Genomic DNA, 17,606 nt, shown 5'->3' on the forward strand with positions numbered 1-17,606 from the left:
TCACAATGTAGTCAGTGATACAACCCCAAAAAAGTTTGGACAGTATGGAAAATGCAAAAAAAAACACAAAAATAGTAATTTGAGAATTCAATTTACCCTGTATTATATTGAAAACACATTAACACATTATTTAATGTTTTACTTTGTGAATTTAATGCATTTTTGAAAATATACACTCATTTCCAATCTGATGACTACAACACATTCCAAAAAAGTTTGGACAGTCGACTGTTTACCACTGTGTAACATCACCTTTTCTTTTAAGCGTTTGGGCACGGAAGACACCAGTTCGTTAAGTTTAGCAAGCAGAATTTCCCCCATTAATCAATTATCCATGTCTTCCGCTGTGCAACTGTGAGGGGCCTTCGTTGCCTTATTTTGCACTTCATAATGCGCAACACAATATTTTTTATATATATCATTTTTATTTTATTGAGGAGCAGGTTCAAGTACATATCTATGAAAAAAAAAAAACGAGAAAATGACATGAGATTGTACATTAATATCAGCCAGTTATACAACAAGGACTGGCGAAAAAGCTAATCACAAAACTTGTACAGTGTTGAGTATAAAAAACGGTATATTCAGTCAGTGTACTTATTTTCACTTAAATCAAGAGCTCTGCACCTCAAGGTTTTTCATATGAACTATAATAGACAGTGTCTTATGCTGCTAGTTCTAAAAGGTAACATCATTAGTAAGAACAGCTCCAAAAGTATGAGCTGGGGAGTGAGGGGTCAGGGTTAAAATGAGGAGTAGGATATGGAGGATTGGGAAAGGAGAGGAGAGAATTTTTTTTTTTTAAAGGTCACAGGAGCAACAGGTAGGAGTCTAAATCAGTCAGGATATTTCTCAACCCATGGAGACCAGGTCTCTTGGTAGAAGTCCACTTTGTCTAGGATTCTATGTGAATATAGTTCCATCTGTTTAATATAGTGGACTGTAGTAAGAACTTGAGATATAAGAGGAGGGTCCTTGTGCTTCCACATTCTGGCAATCGATAGCCATAAGGAGGTATATTACTAGGGCTTCTCTAGCGTGCGTTAAATTTGGGGTGTGCATGTGGAGTAGGAATATCTCTGGCTTGAATGGAAGGGCAATGTTTAAGGAGTTAAATATTCTGAAGAGCTTCCGCCAGAGCGGTTGGATCCTGGGGCAAGACCACTGCACATGTAGTGAGGTCCCCAGTTGCCCGCAGTCTCTCCAGCACATGGGGGATTGAGTGCGGTATATCCTATGCAAAGTAGAGGGTACCATGTGCCATCGGACTAGAATTTTGTACTGTAGCTCCCAAAGAGTAGCACAGTGCAGGAGTTTTTTAGTTATAGTGATGCGTGTGTGCCATGTATCGGTGTCGGCCTCAAAGCCTATCTCCCTTTCCCAGGCTCTGTGGCGCAACACAATATTTAATTGCAGACAGGACTGCAGGCAGGCCATGCTAGCACCCTCACTCTCTGTTTATGCAACCATGCACTTGTAATCCGGGCAGAATGTGGTTTGGCGTTGTTCTGCTTAAAAATACAGGGTTGTCGCTGAAAAAGATGACGTCTGGATGGCAGCATATGTTGCTCCAAATTGTATACATATCTTTCTGCATAAATGGTGCCCTCACAGATTTGTAAGTTACCCATGCCATGGGCACTGAGACACCCCCATACCATGATAGACGCTGGCTTTTGGACCTGATGCTGATAACAACTTGGATAGTCCTTTTCCTCTATGGCCCGGAGAACACAACGGCTGTTTTTTCCAAAAACTATTTGAAGCGTTGACTTGTCGGACCATAAAACATGATTCCATTGTTTTACTGTCCATCTCAGATGAGGCCGATCTCAGAGAAGTCGGTGACGCCTCTGGACAGTGTTGATGTATGGCTTCTGCTTGGCATAGTAAAGCCTTAACTTGCATCTGTGGATACAGCAGCGAATGGTGTTGACTGACAAAGGTTTACCAAAGTATTCCCGAGCCCATGTTAGGATATCCATTACAGACTCATTATTGTTTTTGAGACAGGGACGTCTGAGGGATCAGAGATCACACCCATTCAGAAGTGGTTTCCGGCTATGTCCTTCACGCATCGAGATTTGACTGTGTTCCTTGAAGCTTTTAATTATATGGTGCACTGTGGAAATTGAAATGCTCAACATCTTACCGATTTGTCTTTGGGGAATGTTGTTCTCAAAGTGTTGGATTATTTGCTGACGCATCTGTTGGCAGATTGGTGAGGCTCGACCCATCATTGCTCTTAAAGGACTAGGCCTTTTTTGGATGTCCTTATATACTATGATTAAACAATTGCCTCATGTGTTTCACATCACCTTCTTATTTCAACTTATCACATCGCTATTAGTCCTAAATTGCCCGGTCTTTTGTATATCAAATGTTTGAGAGCCGCTAGAGTTGTAAAAAGAGGTTGACTGATTGATGTGATTACACATACTACATCTTGGTTTACCACACATTAAGGTCCCTTTTTAAATTTGTTAACCAATTTGTATTTTCTGATGCTACAGTTTTTTTACTTTTTTTTAATGTTATTTGTGTTTTATCTTCCAAAGTGGGTCCCAATATTGGATCTGCTTTTAGAATTGCCCAATGTTTATTCAGAGTTCTTTTAATCAGAGAGGCTCTCTCATTATATGTTGTGATAAACCTTACTGTTTTTCTTTCCTTATCACATTTTGTTATTGCTTCTTTTATTATTGTTATTGCTATTATTATTTGATCTTAAAAGACATGATCTTTCTTGTACCAGTGCTCTTTTCTTATCCAGCAATTGGCTGCTAGAGTTTCTGTCAATGGTTGCTCTCTGTTTTCTTTCTATTTTACTGAGATGTTTCAGTACTTGTTTGGCTATGTTTTCCCCCTAGCTCTGCGCGTGTCGGGTTTGGTACTCTTTTTTGCACACGTCGAGTGTACGCTTGTCGGGTTTGCGCTCGTCCCTTAATTTAGCGTCTCAGGTTACCACATCAGGTAAGTGCTCTCATACACATTAAGGTATGCACGTTGGGCGAGAACTCGCATGCGCATTAAGATAGATCGGGTTAGTGCACTCTTTCTCGGTTATGTATGTGTCAGCTTTTGGCGTGTTCTTTTGTCTATTTGTCAGTTAGTTGTTTGACGCGTGTTTTCTCTGTATTCTATGCTTGGTTTTGCACACATCAGCTCTGTTAAGCTGCTATTGTGGGTAAAGGTTTCCTTGTCTCAAGAGCTTTCTTAAGGTTTTTTTTCTATAGTGTTTTATTGCATTACACTACTTTTGTTTAATGCTATAATGGAGCAGCAGGTTTTTGTCCATAAAATTACCCAAGAAACTGAGTCTCCTGAACACCTTTCTATCATTATTAGGTGTGCTTATTGTAAAAAAACTGAAGTCCCTTCTTCAACTCATTTATGTGGCTCATATTTAGATTTGTTGATGCTTACTAACCAATCTAATGCTGTTTCTTTGGGTACTAACGCACCTACTCTTTGTTCATTACAGGATAATACGGATGTGGTGCCATCAGCTATTAAGAACTTTATTAAAGATGCAGTCTCTGATGTCTTGGCTGCTCTCCTGCCTACAACTGAGTCTAAAAGGTCAGTTCAAACGTTATACCTTCTACAAGTACTATGTGCCCTTATGCTATTGATACTGTGGTATCTTCTGATGGTGAGATTTCCTCTGAGAATGAGGATTCTTCATCTAAAGTATAACCTGAAATTTCCTCTCTTTTGTTTAAAGTTGAACATATTCTCTTTTAAATTTTCTGCCGTTAAACCTTGTAATCGTTTAAATTCAGTTTGCCAATCTTCCCAAGGTTTTCTTGTGCGTGATGCTGTCTCTGACATGATTGCTAGAGAAGTCTAAGCCCAGGGTGTCTTTTTTTTAATCCTTCTACAAGGTTTAAAAAGTTATATCCTTTACCTACTGCTAATCTAGAGTTATGGTAAACAGTCCCCAAAGTGGACGGGGCCATTTCTACTCTAGCTAGACGTACCACTATTCCTTTGGAAGACCGTACTTATTTTAAGGACCCTTTAGATAGGAAAGTTAGAATCCTTTCATAGAAGGGCCTTTTCTATTCTGGTTATTTGTTTAGGCCAGCTATTTCTATTGCTGATGTGGCAGTTTTCTGATGCCTATGTTAGTGCAAATTTATTGGGTTTACTTCAGAGTGCAATTACTTTTATTTGTGAATCTATTTGTGATATGAAGATTAATGTCAAAAGCATGTCTTTAGCTATCCTTGCCAGAAGAGCCTTGTGACTTAAATCCTGGAATGCTGATATAGGCCGCGATCCGATATAAATCGTCGCCCGCAAAAGCTGGCGACGCCAAAATTTGCGCTGGTTTGGTATCACGTATACGGCATAACATAGAAGTTACGCTCGTATATTTCTGCCTTCGGCCGTAGTATTTTGGCCCATAGACAGGTATACCAAACCAGCGCAGTTTGGTATCCAATATACAGCGTAAGGCCTTACGTGGCGAAAATTGAGAAATCTTACTCCATTTTCACCTCGCCACAAATTGCAGGCGTAGTAAGCCTTACGCTGTGTATCGGAGCCCTGTAACTCCCTAAACTAGCTGCAAAATAAAACCTAACACCTAACGCATGCGCAATGTCTACCTGTCAACCGCGATCCCCGACGCAATCCCTAATAAAGTGTTTAACCCCTAAACAGTAGCTCCCGGACCCCGCCGCCACCGACATTAAATGTCTAACCCCCTAATGTGAGCCCCCTACACCGTCGCCACCTACATTAAAATTATTAACCCCTAATGTAATCCCCCTACACCGCCGCCATCTATATTAAAATTATTACCCCCTAATGTGAGCCCTCTACCCCGCCGCCACCTATTTTAACTATATTAACCCCTAATCTAATCCCCCTACACCGCCGCCACCTATATTAAATGTATTAACCCCTAATCTAATCCCCCTACACTGCCACCACCTATAATAAATTTATTACCCCCTAAAATACTAAACTGTCCCTACCCTAAACTAAATTAACAATAGCCCTGAAAAGGGCTTTTTGCGTGGCATTGCCCCAAAGTAACCAGCTCTATTACCAGCCCTTAAAAGGGCCTTTTGCAGGGCATTGCCCCAAAGTAACCAGCTCTTTTACCAGCCCTTAATAGGGCTTTTTGCGGGGCATTGTCACAAAGTAATCAGCTCTTTTGCCTGTAATCTAAATCCCCCTACACCGCCGCCACCTATAATAAATGTATTACCCCCAAATCTAATCCCCCTACACCGCCGCCACCTATATTAAAATTATTAACCCCTAATCTAATCCCCCTACACCGCCGCCACATATATTAAATTAATTCACCCCTAAAATACTAATATTTCCCTACCACTAAACCTAAGTCTAACCCTACAAATAGCCCTGAAAAGGGCTTTTTGCGTGGCATTGCCCCAAAGTAACCAGCTCTATTGCCAGCCCTTAAAAGGGCTTTTTGCGGGGCATTGCCCCAAAGTAATCAGCTCTTTTACCAGCCCTTAAAAGGGCTTTTTGCGGGGCATTGTCACAAAGTAATCAGCTCTTTTGCCTGTAATCTAAATCCCCCTACACTGCCGCCACCTATAATAAATGTATTACCCCCCTAATCTAATCCCCCTACACCGCCGCCACCTATATTAAATATATTAACCCTAGTTATATTAGGGCTAATATAGTTAATATAGTTATTATATTATATATATTAACTATATTAACCCTATCTAACTCTAACACCCCTAACTTAATTATTATTAAAATAAATCTAAATAATATTAATAATATTAACTAAATTATTCCTATTTAAAACTAAATACTTACCTATAAAATAAACCCTAAGATAGCTACAATATAATTAATAATTACATTGTAGCTATTTTAGGGTTTATATTTATTTTACAGGTAACTTGGTATTTATTTTAACTAGGTACAATAGCTATTAAATAGTTAATAACTATTTAATAGCTACCTAGTTAAAATAATTACCAATTTACCTGTAAAATAAATCCTAACCTAAGTTACAAATACACCTACACTATCAATAAAGGAAATAAACTACAAATATCTAAACTAAAATACAATTAAATTCACTAAACTAAATTACAAAAAACAAACAAACACTAAATTACAAAAAATAAAAAAGATTACAAGATTTTTAAGCTAATTACACCAATTCTAAGCCCCCTAATAAAATAACAAAGCCCCCCAAAATAAAAAAAAATTCCCTACCCTAATCTAAATTACAAAAGTAATCAGCTCTATTACCAGCCCTTAATAGGGCCTTTTGTGGGGCATTGCCCCAAAGTAATCAGCTCTTTTGCCTGTAAAAAAACAACCCACCCAATCCCCCCCTTAAAAAACCTAAGTCTAACCCCCAAGTGCTCCTTACCTGTCCTGAAGACCGGCGGAGAAATCTTCTTCCAGGCGGCGACCTCTTCTTCTTCCAGGATCCAGCCGGCGTGGAGTGGAGGAGTTGAAGACCGATGACCGCGGAGCTGAAGACCGTCCATCTGGAACTGAAGACCGGCGATGCTGGAACTGAATATATAATTAATATAGGTGGCGGCGGTGTAGGGGGATTAGATTAGGGGTTAATATATTTAGTATAGGTGGCGGCGGTATAGGGGGATTAGATTAGGGGGTAATACATTTATTATAGGTGGCGGCGGTATAGGGGGATTTAGATTACAGGCAAAAGAGCTGATTACTTTGTGACAATGCCCCGCAAAAAGCCCTTTTAAGGGCTGGTAAAAGAGCTGGTTACTTTGGGGCAATGCCCCGCAAAAAGCCCTTTTAAGGGCTGGCAATAGAGCTGGTTACTTTGGGGCAATGTCACGCAAAAAGCCCTTTTCAGAGCTATTTGTAGGGTTAGACTTAGGTTTATTGGTAGGGAAATTTTAGTACTTTAGGGGTTAATTAATTTAATATAGGTGGCGGCGGTGTAGGGGGATTAGATTAGGGGTTAATTAATTTAATATAGGTGGCGGCGGTATAGGGGGATTAGATTAGGGGTTAGTAATTTTAATATAGGTGGCGGCGGTGTAGGGGGCTCACATTAGGGGTTAATATAGTTTAAATGGGTGGCGGCGGTGTAGGGGGATCATATTAGGGGGTAATATAGTTTAAATAGGTGGCGGCGGTGTAGGGGGATCATATTAGGGGGTAACATAGTTAATGTAGGTGGCGGCGGGGTAGGGGGCTCACATTAGGGGGTAAAACATTTAATGTAGCTAGCGGCGGTGTAGGGGGCTCAGATTAGGGGGTAATATAGATAATGTAGCTGGCGGCGGGGTCCGGGAGCGGCGGTTTAGGGGTTAATATATTTATTGTTAGGAGTGAGAGGGGGGATTGAGGATAGAGGGGTATACGTGTCGGGCTATGTTTGGGAGCCGTGTTAGACAGTAACGGGAGATTTAATAACTTAGTCAGGTTTTTTATGCGGTGGCAGTTTCTAAAGTGCCGTAAGTCACTGGCGACTCCAGAAATTTGTACTTACGCAGATTTCTGAACATCGCTGGTTTGTCAGACTTACGGCACTTTAGTATCTGACGGCGCCGTATATAAGATAGCTTGAGTTGCGAGCTGAAACTACGGGCGGCGCAGGTTTCCATGCTTGTGCCAAAACCTGCGCCGTATATTGGATCGCGGCCATAGTGTTTAAATCCAGATTATTATCTCTTTTCAAGAAAATAAGTTGTTTGGGTTTGATTTAGGTTCAATAATTTCTACCATCACTGGGGGTAAGGGATCTTTTATTCCTCAAGACAGGAAGTCTAAGGGACAATCTAAAGCTTTTAATCGTTTTTGTTCTTTTTTGTCAAATAAAGAACAGAAAACGGACTCCTCTGCTTAAAGACATGTTTTCTCTGGTTCAGTCTGGAGGCCTAATGCTAACTGGAACAAATCCACACAGGGTAAGAAGTATGTACCCTCTTCTAAATCCAGTAGTGATTGTAGGGGGCAGATAAGGCCTCTTTTAGAAAACCTGGTTTAAGTCTGTTCTAGATCCCTTGGTTTGAAATATTATTTCTCATCGGTATCAAATTGGATTTAAGACAGTACCTCCCCAGAGGAAGTTTTTTTCTGTCCATTGTGCCAAGGAATCTGTAAAAGTTTAAGCCTTTTTCCAATCTGTTTCAGATCTGGAAACTATGGGAATGATTGTTCCAGTTCCTTTGAAAGAACAGGGGATACAATTTCATTCAAATCTCTTCATTGTTTCAAAGAAGGAGGGTACTTTTAGACCAGTTCTGGATCTAAAGTCTTTGAACAGATTTGTAAGGGTTTCAACGTTCAAAATGGACTATTCTGCCTTTTATTCAGCAAGGTCAGTTTATGTCTACAATAGATTTAAAGGATGCTTATGTTCATGTTCCAAATCACTCAGAACATTACCAGTTTCTGAGGTTTGCTTTTCTAAACAAACATTTTCAGTTTGTTCCTCTTCCGTTTGGTCTGGCTACTGCACCAAGAATATTTACCAAGGTTCTGGATGCTCTTTTGTCTGTAATCAGAATGCAAGGTATTGCAATAGTTTCTTACCTAGAGGATATCTTGGTACTAGCTCCATCTTTTCCCTTAGCAGACTCTCACACCAAACAACTATTGTTTTTTTGTCAAAATCATGGTTGGAGGATCAATTTGCCAAATAGTTCTTTGATTTCTCAGACTTACTTTCCTAGCGCCTAGATTACGAGTTTTGCGTTAGAAGCTGTGCGGTGCTAACGAGTAGTTTATGCTCACCGCTCACTTACAGACAGTGCTGGTATTACGCGGAGCATCCTCTTCTTTCCACGGCCGACAACTGAATGAAGTGTCACGAAAACCTCAGGATTTAGCTAAGAAGGGGTTAATTCTGTGTAGCTTGAACTCAAAACAGTTATTTGTTTTCAAGAAGAATTGTGACTTGTGTTTTCTTTGAACTGCCAGGAGTCTCCTAAATAGCCCTACCAAATGTTATTGTGTATGCATTGAGTCATAAAGCCACTCAAGCTCTTAGTCCCAGAGATACACAGGATAAAGTTTATGGCTTAGGCTGTCAATAGAATACATGATGCAAAACAGGCCCTTCATCACCAAAAACTGACCAGTTCACTGAAAGGACATTGGTATATTATGTACATATGTGTGTTAAAACTGTTATAACCTTAAAGGAAGGTAAATATGACAACCTATGGCATATTTGATATCAAACCGATTCTCCCAATAAAACTAAAAGGTTCTAGATATGCAAATATAGAAATTGAGTTACCTAGCAGGACTTATAATGGATTGTATAATTTCAGGCAAGAAATTAGTCTATTGAAGGTCATAAAGACAGGGGGGTTTTCTTAGCCCGCCCAGGAGGGTGTGGTCAGGCAACTTGATCTGTGGAAAATGGTATAAGAATTTTATGTTTTAACAATAAGATTGTCATTCTTACAAGGGAGGCTGTGACAACACAGAGTAAGGACTCAATTGCTTCATGCCATCTCTCTGGTAACAGATTCCAAAGACTAGTACAGTGTAAGGTTTCTAATTTTCTTGTTTGCGTGTGTAATTTGATTTGTAACAACTTTTTATTAATAATGCATTGTGCATAATATTTTTGGCATAATAAATAATTCCTTTATTAAGTTTGGCCTTTGTCTAATAATTGACCCACGTTACTGAAAGAGACTGGAATTTTAGAACTGTATAATTTAGGTTATTTTCTGCTAAATTGTATTTCTAGAGTTAATGTGTAAAGTCTGGGTTTTTTCTTAGGATTTTCCCTTTAATAAATTTTAAGTGGTGGCAGTATTGGAACTATAGGATTGATAGTTTATTGTGGGTGGCATAGGGAGTGTGGTTAACCCTTGCACCCACTAAACTGAATCACAAGCTTGCCTGGTGTGGCTAGATTGTGACCTATTGGTGACAGAAAAAGGGGGCTGATAACCCTTTCTGTACCAAATAAGTGACTGGCGCAGGGTTGGATAACCTTGGTTCGTCACATGAAGGTTCCTTTAAATGACGTCATCCAAGATGGCGTCCCTTCAATTCCGATTGGCTGATAGAATTCTATCAGCCAATCGGAATTGAAGGGACGCCATCTTGGATGACGTCATTTAAAGGAACCTTCATTCAGTCGTCGGCCGTGGAAAGAAGAGGATGCTCCGCGTCGGATGTCTTGAAGATGGATGAAGATAGAAGATACCGTCTGGATGAAGACTTCTGCCCGTCTGGAGGACCACTTCGCCCGGCTTAGATGAAGACTTCTCCCGGTTTCGTTGAGGACTTCGGGCCGGTTGGGTGAAGACGTCTCCCGGTAAGGTGATCTTTAGGGGGTTAGTGTTAGGTTTTTTTAAGGGGGGATTGGGTGGGTTTTAGAGTAGGTTTGGTTGTGAGGGTGGTGGGTTTTAATGTTGGGGGGGGAATTGTAATTTTTTTTTCAGGTAAAAGAGCTGATTACTTTGAGGCAATGCCCTGCAAAAGGCCTTTTTAAGGGCTATTTGTAATTTAGTGTAGGGTAGGGCTTTTTTTATTTTGGGGGGGCTTTTTTATTTTGTTAGGGGGATTAGATTAGGTGTAATTAGTTTAAAAATCTTGTAATTTCTTTATTATTTTCTGTAATTTAGTGGGGTTTTTTGTACTTTAGATAATTTTATTTAATTGTAATTAATTGTATTTAATTTTGGTAATTAATTTAATTGTAGTGTAGTGTTAGGTGTAATTGTAACTTAGGTTAGGTTTTATTTTACAGGTAAATTTGTCTTTACTTTAACTAGGTAGTTATTAAATAGTTAATAACTATTTAATAACTATTCTACCTAGTTAAAATAAATACAAAGTTGCCTGTAAAATAAAAATAAACCCTAAGCTAGCTACAATGTAACTATTAGTTATATTGTAGCTAGCTTATGGTTTATTTTATAGGTAAGTATTTAGTTTTAAATAGGAATAATTTAGTTAATTGTAGTAATTTTATTTAGATTTATTTAAATTATATTTAAGTTAGGGGGTGTTAGGGTTAGACTTTTGGGCTTAATAACTTTATTATAGTGGCAGCGACGTTGGGGGCGGCAGATTAGTGGTTAATAAATGTAGGTAGGTGGCGGCGATGTTAGGGCCGGCAGATTAGGGGTTAATAATATTTAAATAGTTTTTGTGATGCGGGAGTGCAGCGGTTTAGGGGTTAATATAGTTATTATAGTGGCGGCGATGTCCGGTTTGGCAGATTAGGGGTTAATAGGTAGTTTATGGGTGTTAGTGTACTTTTTAGCACTTTAGTTAAGAGTTTTATGCTACGGCGTTGTAGTGTAAAACTCTTAACTACTGACTTTTAAATGCGGTACCAGGCTTGACAGGAGAGGGTTTATCGCTCACTTTTGGTCAGACTCGTATTACCGGCGCTATGCAAGTCCCATTGAAAATATAGGATACGCAATTGACGTAAGTGGATTTGCGGTATTTCCGAGTCTGGCCAAAAAAGTGAGCGGTACACCTGTACCTGCAAGACTCGTAATACCAGCGGGCGTTAAAAAGCAGCGTTAGGACCTCTTAACGCTGCTTTTTAAGGCTAACGCACAACTCGTAATCTAGGCCTAGGTTTCCAAATATACTCTGTGTCCATGAGTGTTTCTCTAACAGAGCAGAGACTGATGAAATTGGTATCCGCTTGTCTAAACCTTCATTCTCTTTCTTTTCCTTTAGAAGCCCTGTGTATGGAAGTGTTGGGTTTCATGATTGCAGCCTCAGATGCAATTCGATTTGCTCGATTTCATATGAGGCAGCTTCAGCTTTTTATGTTGCGCCAGTGGTGTCGGGATTAAACTCTGCTATCTCAAAAGATATGCTTAGATTCCATTACAAGGCAGTCTCTGACTTGGTGGCTGAATCATCAGCTTATTATTCAGGGGACCTTATTTTGCTTGTCCTACCTGGTCTTTGATAACCACACATGCAAGTTTTTTAGGTCGTGGAGCTGTTTGGGGGTCTCTAACTGCACAGGGAGTTTGGGATCCTCAGGAGGCGAGGTTACCATATATATTCTAGAACTCTGTGTGATTTTCAAGGCCCTTCAAGCATGGCCCCTGTAGAAAATTGATTCTTATCTCTCTTTCCAGACAGACACTGTCACAGCAGTGGCTTACATAAACCATTGGAGGAACTCACAATTCCCTGGCTATGATGGAAGTGTCTCAAATTCTCTCTTGGGCAGAAATCAATTCTTGCCTAATTTCTGCAATTCACATCCTAGGAGTGATCAATTGGGAAGGGGACTTCCTCAGTCATCAGTCTCTTCATCCAGGGGAGTGATCTCTTCATTAGGATGATTTAAATTGGATTGTGTATCTTTGGTGCCTTCCAGAAATAGATCTAATGGCCTCTCTTTTTAACAACAAGCTTCCCGGGTACTTTGCAAGATCCAGGGATCCTTCTTTGATCTTTTTATCCTGCTCATCTCTTTTCTCCTCTGGTCCTTCTTCCCAAAGTAATTTCCAAGATAAAGCTAAATAAGTTGTTTGTGATCCTGATTTCCCCAGCATGGCCTCACAGGATTTGGTATGCGGATTTGGTTCAAAAGTACAGTTGCCCCCCTTGGCCTCTTCCTCTGAGGCCAGACCTTCTGTCCCAAGGCCTGTTCTTCCATCCGGATCTAGAGTCTCTCAACTTGATGGTATGGAATTTAAACTCTTAGTTCTGAGACACAGAGGTTTCTCAGATTCTATAATTGAAACTTTGATTCAGGCTCGTAAGCCTGTCTCTAGGAAGATTTATCACAAGGTTTGGAAAACTTTCATTTTCTGGTATATAGATCATGGTTAATGATGGCATTCTATTAGGTTTATGAGCCAGTTCCTTGAAAGGTCAGATTTCTGCTCTTTCAGTTTTGTTTCACAGAAAGATTATTTGCTAATCTTCCTGATGTTCATTGTTTTGTTCAGGCTTTAGTCCAAATTAAATCGAGCCTATTTCTCCTCCTTGGAATTTTAAAGGGACAGTCAAGTCCAAAAAAACTTTCATGATTCAAAGAGAGCATGTAATGTTAAACAACTTTCCAATTTATTTTTATCACCAATTTTGCTTTGTTCTCTTGGTATTCTTAGTTGAAATCTAAATTTAGGAAGGCTCATATGATAATTTCTAATCCCTTGAAGGCCACCTCTTGTCACATGCTTTTTTTATTTGCTTTTTATAACAGGGGAGAGCTAGGTCATGTGCGCCATATAGATAACATTGTGATCATGCTTGTGGCAGACACTCACTAATTGGCTAAAATGAAAGTCAATAGATAATAAATAAAATGTCATGTGATCAGTGGGCTGTCACAAGATGCTTAGATACAAGTTAATCACAGAGGTAAAAAGTATATTAATATAACAGTGTTGGTTATGCAAAACTGGGGAATGGGTAATAAAGGGATTATCTATCTTTTTTTAACAAAAATTCTGGTGTTGACTGTCCCTTTAACCTAGTGTTAAGGGTTTTGCAACCTATGCATAAATTGGACAGAAGAGTTTCTGGATTGTCTGCTCTTTCTTGTGAGTCTTCTTATCGGATTTTCTATCAGGACAAGGCTGTCTTACGGACTTCATTAAAATGTTTGTCTAAGGTTGTTTCCTCAGACAATATTGCTAGAGAGATTGTTGTTCCTCTATTATGTCCTAATCCTAAGAATGCTTCAGAAAGATCCTTGCATTGTCTAGATGTTGTTAGGGCATTTACAAACCTCTAGTTTGTTTGTTCTTTTCTCTGGGTCTAGGAAAAGGAAGAAAATATCTGCTATTTCTTTAGCCTCCTGGTTGAAACTTTTGATTCACAAAGCTTATTTGGTGGCAAGGCCAGCCTCCACCACAGCGGATTACAGCTCATTCTACTACGTCATTTGCCACTTCTTGGGCTTTTAAGAATGAGTCTTCCATTGATCAGATGTGCAAAGCAGCTGCTTGGACTTCTTTGCATACTTTTACTACATTTTATCATTTTGATGTTTTTGCTACCTCTAAATCAGCTTTTGGTAGAAAGGTCCTTCAGGCAGCTATCTCAAATTGATAGTAACGCTCGGTTTTAATTGCATTTAAAAAACAACTTTTTTGGGGGGGTTGCAGATTTATTTTCTCAGTGAAAAAGATGATTTTTAAATCCCTCCCTTTATGTTATTACTCGTGGACTTTCACAGCTTGTGTATTTGTTCTAAGGAGTAATGGATCGTGGAAACTCACCAACGGTATGAAGGAAACCTTAATTTATGCTTACCGGATAAATTAATTTCCTTCATGGAGGTGAGAGTCCATGAGCCCCGCTCTTTTTTTTTTTTCTTGTGGTTTCTTTTTTTAGCACATAATTCTCTGTTATATGGCTCTTTATCCTTTTTTCTTACCTCACTTGCTTGGCTATACATTAGACTGAAGTATGTGTGGTAGGAGGGGTTTTATAGAGCTTTTGGGGTTTGGGAATCTTTGCCTCCTCCTAGTGGTAGAGAAGAGTAATTCTCAGGAGTAATGGATCGTGGACTCTCACCACCATGAAAGAAATTAATTTATCAGATAAGCATAAATTATGTTTTTTTTTTTTTGTTTTTTTTTTGTTATTTATTTTTAATAGAGAAACACTGAATTAATATTTATTTCTGCTCATTTTAGAAAGATCACTTAATACAAAAGTTTGGACTATACATGTTTACAACTATGTTTATTAAAATTTTAATAAATTATATGCATTTGTTCGAACATTTGGTTCTAGATTTCTCACACATCATAGACTATACATAAAATAATTGTATAGTTTAAATCTGCTGGGAGAAAAAACAATATAAAACTTGTATGGGTTTCTCACTTAATAGTGATTTCCAGTAGTGCTTAAATTTCAGCAGCATCTAAATGCTCAGAAACAGTTCAGCACAGGGTGTGAAATGGTTCAGCAGTGAAGGGGTGAAAAGGACAATAAACACTTTTAGATTGTGAAATATAATGTTTAATTATGTGTATTAAAACTACCCTGTAATATTCATTCATTATTTATTTTGTGATGTAACTGTGAATATTGTTGGCTTTCCAAATCCCATGTGTTTCTTTAAAGAAATGGGAGCTGCCGTGTTAACATCTATATCTCTCTTATTTAAATAGACAATTTAGCCTAAATGTTTCTCCCCTTAAATTTGTTTCCAAAGATCCATTTTACCTGCTGGAGTGTATTAAATTGTTTACAGATAGCCCCTTTACCTTTATTTCAACATTTAAAATAGCTGTGGTATCCCTACCTGTACTTAAAGTTTCTATACTTAAGTATTGGCTATAAAAAAAGCTGTGTGAACATAGCCAGTAGAGAAAATTACACTCCCAGTAGGAGGTAGGAGAGATAAGCAATAATATGTTAATTTAAATTATTCTCTATAATTATTTGACTTTGGTAAACAGATCCCCCCCCCCCAAAAAAAAAATGGAGCTGCTTAAAATTTATGATTTATTCTGTTTCACATCTTCAATACGGCTAACAATAGGAATAAAATCGCAAATACAAAGACTGCAGGCATGCTAGGGGCATGTCTTACGCGTTTCGGCCCTAGCAGCCTTAATCATAGACAATAAGCCCCTCCACCTGTCTCTTCTTATATATGCACTACTATCAAATCACATGCCTGCATCAACATACAAAAGCTTTGAAAATCTTAGTGGCAGTGTCACCTGTATCAATATAATTCATTTTCCCCGTTTTACTCAGTGGTGAAATAGGTGGTGAAATAATCTAATTGAAAATCCATGCTCATCGCATATTTGCAAGCTGTATAGTTTCTAGTGCCACATTTGAGATGTCCTTTACAATGGAGCCAGCTAGTCTCCTTTTTCTTTCTTTTCAAATCACTTGGAGATAATAAATTGCCAATAGTTACATTACGTCATGATTGAAAATTACATACCCCTTGATAACATCTTTCGGATGTTCATCAGCCCTTAAGATTGGAAGGTTATTTTGTATCTCATTACAAACAGCATATTGATTGCGGTATGTAGTTATGAAAGTAAATGGCTTGGTTTTACCTTTATTTCTATGGTGTTGTGCTGGTAATAATGTTTCTTCCCTGCTCATATTCCTATCCTTGTTAAAAGCTCTCAGAATCAGATTCTCAGGGAAGCCCATTGCTCTCAACCTTGTCAGTAACATCCTGCTCTCTTCCAAATATACATCACCCTTAGAACAATTATGCTTGCGTAAAAATTGTCCTTTCTCTTGTTAAGTGTATCCAGTCCATGGATCATCCATTACTTGTGGGATATTCTCCTTCCCAACAGGAAGTTGCAAGAGGATCACCCACAGCAGAGCTGCTATATAGCTCCTCCCCTCACTGCCATACCCAGTCATTCTCTTGCAACTCTCAACAAAGATGGAGGTAGTAAGAGGAGAGTGGTGTATTATAGTTAGTTTTTAACTTCAATCAAAAATTTGTTATTTTAAATGGTACCGGAGTCTACTGTTTTTATCTCAGGCAACATGAGAAGAAGAATCTGCCTGCGGTTTCTATGATCTTAGCAGAAGTAACTAAGATCCACTGCCGTTCTCACATATTCTGAGGAGTGAGGTAACTTCAGAGGGGGAATGGCGTGCAGGTTATCCTGCAATAAGGTATGTGCAGTTAACATATTTCTAGGGATGGAAGTTGCTAGAAAATGCTGCTGATACCAGATTAATGTAAGTTAAGCCTAAATACAGTGATTTAATAGCGACTGGTATCAGGTTTATTACCAGAGATGCATACTCTTATAAAAGTGCAATATAAAACGTTTGCTGGCATGTTTAATCGTTTTTATATGTACTTGGTGATAAAACTTATTGGGGCTTAGTTTTTTTCCACATGGCTGGCTTGATTTTTGCCTAGAAGAGGCTTTCTACTGTTCTAATATGAGTGGGAGGGGCCTATTTTAGCGCTTTTCTGCGCAGTTAAAATTACAGACAGAGACATCCAGCTTCCCTCTGCATGATACAGGACATCTCTGAAGGGCTCAAAAGGCTTCAAAAGTCGTGTTTGAGGAGGGTAACATCCACAGTAGATCTGTGGCAGTTGTTGTGACTAGCTTTAAAAACGTTTTTTTTTCATTTATAATTCCGTTTTTGATATTAAGGGGTTAATCATCCATTTGCAAGTGGGTGCAATGCTCTGCTAACTTGTTACATACACTGTAAAAATTTCGTTAGTGTAACTGCCTTTTTTCACTGTTATTTCAAATTTTGACAAAATTTGTTTTTCTTAAAGGCACAGTAACGTTTTTTATATTGCTTGTTAACTTGTTTTAAAGTGTTTTCCAAGCTTGCTAGTCTCATTGCTAGTCTGTACAAACATGTCTGACACAGAGGAAACTACTTGTTCATTATGTTTAAAAGCCATGGTGGAGCCCCATAGGAGAATGTGTACTAAATATATTGATTTCACCTTAAACAGTAAAGATCAGTCTTTATCTATGAAAGAATTGTCACCAGAGGGTTCTGTCGAGGGGGAAGTTATGCCGACTAACTCTCCCCACGTGTCAGACCCTTTGCCTCCCGCTCAAGGGACGCACGCTAATATGGCGCCAAGTACATCAGGGACGCCCATAGCGATTACTTTGCAGGACATGGCTGCAATCATGGATAATACCCTGTCAGCGGTATTAGCC

The 17,606-nt window shown here is 38.9% G+C and overlaps 1 protein-coding gene across 1 annotated transcript in view; it reads left to right on the forward strand.

Moving 5' to 3' along the window:
- Window positions 1-17,606, forward strand: part of LOC128657371 (oocyte zinc finger protein XlCOF6.1-like) — a 107,447-nt gene that overhangs the window by 46,129 nt on the left and 43,712 nt on the right. The gene's annotated exons all lie outside the window — the stretch shown is intronic.

Source organism: Bombina bombina, chromosome 4 (genome assembly GCF_027579735.1).
Source record: "Bombina bombina isolate aBomBom1 chromosome 4, aBomBom1.pri, whole genome shotgun sequence".
Classification (NCBI taxonomy): Eukaryota; Metazoa; Chordata; class Amphibia; order Anura; family Bombinatoridae; genus Bombina; species Bombina bombina.